The sequence below is a fragment of the Alexandromys fortis genome, unplaced genomic scaffold, assembly GCF_014885135.2.
Source record: "Alexandromys fortis isolate MF-2015 unplaced genomic scaffold, M_Fortis_MF-2015_v1.1 scaffold_113, whole genome shotgun sequence".
Lineage (NCBI taxonomy): Eukaryota > Metazoa > Chordata > Mammalia > Rodentia > Cricetidae > Alexandromys > Alexandromys fortis.
Window position 1 is genome coordinate 4,333,591 of NW_026067988.1, and position 4,012 is coordinate 4,337,602.

Genomic DNA, 4,012 nt, shown 5'->3' on the forward strand with positions numbered 1-4,012 from the left:
TTTCATGCCAGTGAAAATTTATAAATCCTACCAAACCGAAGAAAAAAAAATAGCATGTTCAATAAACATAAAGAGAAAAGAGACACAAGGAGAAAAAGGAATAATTAGATAAATACCCCCTATTTTTCCTTGGTATAATAGTTGAAATTTCCATTCTATTTTTATACTTCCATGCCTTTTCTAACCGGGCCTTGTCTCTCACACCAACACCACCAGGAACGTCTCTCCATCACTTTCCTGACACGTAGCTGGGCCAGTTCTCCTGATCTCACATTTTCCACACCTGCTCTCCTGAGCCCACGTCACCCGGGTCAGCTGAACCCCATTGCCCAGTCAAGGTTCTTGGCCTGCTCTTCTTTGGGCTAAAGTTAGCAAGGGGCAGGGCCAGCTCTCCTGAGACCATACCACCAGGGATAGCTCTCTCACAACCACACCGCAAAAGCCAGCTCTACTGTGCTTTTCTAGCGAGGTGTTTGGCTTGCTCGCCCAAATGCTAAAGCCCACGAGATAAGGGGCCGGCTCACCTGCTCTCGTTCCTTTGGTGCCAGCTATCCCACAATGCTCAGGTGAGGGCCAGTGCCAGATCACCCTCACTTACAATTCTCCGGGACAGCTTACCCACACCCCTGCCATCAGGGCCAGCTCTACTGTGCTACCCAGGTGAGGGGCAGGACTAGGCTTTTCCATGTGTTAAAACTGGATAGAGGGCAGGGGCAGTTTTCCTGTCCCCAGTCCCGGTTCTCCCTAGCTGCCCACGTGAGGAATGGAGAGCTAGATGGAGTCAGAGAGCAGCAAGGGCCAGCTCCGTGCACCTGTTGAATATCAGTATGGCACCAGGTGATAACCAAGACCAGTTATGTTCCCGTTGCCTTTGGTGGTGACATGGCCACGAACATTGACCCAGACCATTGTTGCTGTAGAGTCCAGACATGGCCCTGGGAAGCAGCATGAGTCAGGACATCTCCATAGCTTCAGGTGGCAGAGCAGGCTACACAAAGAGCCTGGTTTTTATGATGAATTAGAAAACATCATGAAATATGTAATAAAATGATTCATTTTTCTAATTAAACAAATATTCAAATCACATGGAATCATAAGTGAGCTTTAACAGGCAAATCAATTACTGATTTCAAGACAAACTACAAAATGATAGTAACCACTTAGCCTGGTGTTGGTATGAAGGTAGAAACACTGATGAAGAAATGATCACACAAAGTCCATAAATACAGACACACCCTCTAAATTAAGCTGATTCTAAAAAAGTAATTCAAAATCCTACATTTTGATAAAAGGTAACTTTTCATTAAAAAAAACTATGCATCCATTGGCATAGATTGACGCTTTAACTACCATTTAACATGTTGAGCAAAAATAATCCTAATATGTCCTACAGACTGAAATAACAGACCAAAATTTCTGAAACTATACAAAAATATTTGGGGGAAATTTTTTAAAGACATCATCATAGGCCTTTGGTCTTACCCCAAACTCACAGAGATCAATACCATAAAAAGACAATTGGATTTATTTCATACAAAAAGGATTATGTATGGTAAAGGAAAATATCCAAAGTGAAATGATGTTGACCGAAAAGGAGAAGGAACTATAGAAATATGAAAAATTCCAATCCTACTTCTGCCTTTTATTCCATACCTCGTAGTGGGAGCAATGTTATGCTTCTTATAAATTCTTCTTTTCCAGATTCTAAAAGATTATTTTTATCCTTTAAAGTATTAGGTAGTGTTGTAAAATTTACGAACATTACTCATCAACTTATATTGAAATTTTCACAGAAGTTCTCAAAATAATACAGTTTATATAACAGTCGCTACTTAAATATGAACATGTATAGAATCTCCATTATTGTTGTGTTTCATTGCACAAACATACATATGCACCATTATATTATAGCATGTATAATATTCATTTTTCCACTAATTATTTGCATGATTTTCATGGTAGACAGAGGACACATACTTTTAAATATATTGCATTAGAAGTGTTTTAGAACTGAGAAAGCCATCATTGATTTGTTTTGCAAATTTTACTTGTGCCCAAGTTGCTATGCAATAAGTAGTTTTGTTTGCTAGACTCCAGTGAGCTGCATGGATAGTAAATGTTTTATTTCTAAATTTCCCTTAGAAACCCTGGCAATATTTGACATTCAAATTTCTGGATTATATTTCTATGCACTCCATTTCCTTGAGAGAATAAATTGAACAGTTGGGGGAAAAAAGCCATTGTCCACATCCAAAGACATATAGAACAAAAAGAGAGAAATGAAAATTGAGAGGAAGGGTGTATAGTGAGGAAGAACACAGAGAAAGAATAATTTGGGTGCAGGAGATCTTAATAATTTGCCATGTAAGATAACAATTATTTTTCACTTGTTCATTTTTTTAATGCCTAAACATTTAATTACTTTAAATTGGAGAAAGCAATTGCTTTCCCAAATAGCACACTTCTACAGAGGCAGTGCCTAGGACAGTGGACCGGGATGCCTGGGACACATGGTGCCTGTACCCTGTGCTGAGGGTGGCTGGCCAGATATCTGCAGCAAGCAGAACCTCGGGGGAAGAGTCTTGAAAGAACTTTCTAGTGCACAGTCCTGCAGGACAACTCCAGCGACCAAGCAGTGAGTTGTGCTCAGGCCAGAGTCTTCTGGGTCCTGGGAAACAGTCTCCAGCCATTCACTGTTTTGAGACTTACTCATCTCCCAAGGTTCCATAGGGAGTGTGCACTCACAGGACTCTTCCTATTCTATCAGGAAGCTCCAGAAAAGGAAGTGACAAAACAAGCTTCCACTGTGGAATCTCTGTCCACACAGAACAGTCCTTCTGCCCCCCCCCCCCCCCAGCTAGAATTTCTGAGAAAGGATCCACGTAGTGACAACTCTGGATCCTCTGAGGCCGCTAAAACTCTCCAGGATGATAATATGACTTTAGAGTCTACCCCACAGAGCCTCGTGAGCAGAGCCTGGCACAGTGATATGGTTCTTGGATTTTGGACAGGCAATCCAGTGGCAAATCCAAGCATAGGCAAGGGTGTTTGTGAGTCACAGGAGAGTGAGGGTTTAGCTTTAGGAGATAGGTACAAAGGGATGTCGTTTAGGGAGATCAGTGTGGTATCCGAATCACAAAGCAGCAGGGAAACCAGAGGATGTGTACAGTCTCTTATCCTAAGTACTTTAGCCCATACTTTAGTACGAAAGAGAAAATCTAGAACTGCTTAGTTCCATCACTGTGACTTTTCTGCTTAGTTGTAGAATAAATCCACAGACTACCAATGGAGAATTTTATTTTGTGCTATCATGCTGAGTTCCTGAATTTCTTGGAGTGTTTAAAAATCGTTTTAACATTTATGTGGTTTTTGTAAACCCATAAAGAAACATACTTAAAAATGTGTAAAGTTTTAAAACTTTGATAGTTAACTGATATCTTGCATATTGATTTATTTTTAGCATGATCAGTAAATGTTGTCTTCATTCATTTAGCATGACTCTGTTCTCTTAAAAAGGGATAGTTTTCTGTATCCACAGGCCCAATAATCTATAACTTTCTGTGAAAATTCATGATTAATTTTTTCTAATCTTTTTTTATTCAGCAGCAATTCTGAGCTCATTAAATGTTTACCAATCAGATGAAAGTCTTATTTCTCCCCCTGTTTTTCCAGGCTCTGCTTAAATATGTCATTTATAAGGCTTCTAAACTGTATAGCTTTAATAGTATGTGCTTTATTTAACATTATGAGAGTACTTTACAGGGAAACCAAATAACACCCATACGTTTTTACTTCTGTTGTGTTACATGAACTAGCAATCACAGTTAAAATTTATTAATGTGGACAGCATATTGCAGTTGTATAAGTGGTTTTCTATAAGATCAAGAGTAAATAAAGATTACTATTTTGGAACCTTTGGGAAGCCTCAGACTATTTCAAAATTAGACACATTTTTTAAAGCATTACTAGAGAAAAAATATTTCATTTGTACTTTCTGAAGAATAAGCAAAAA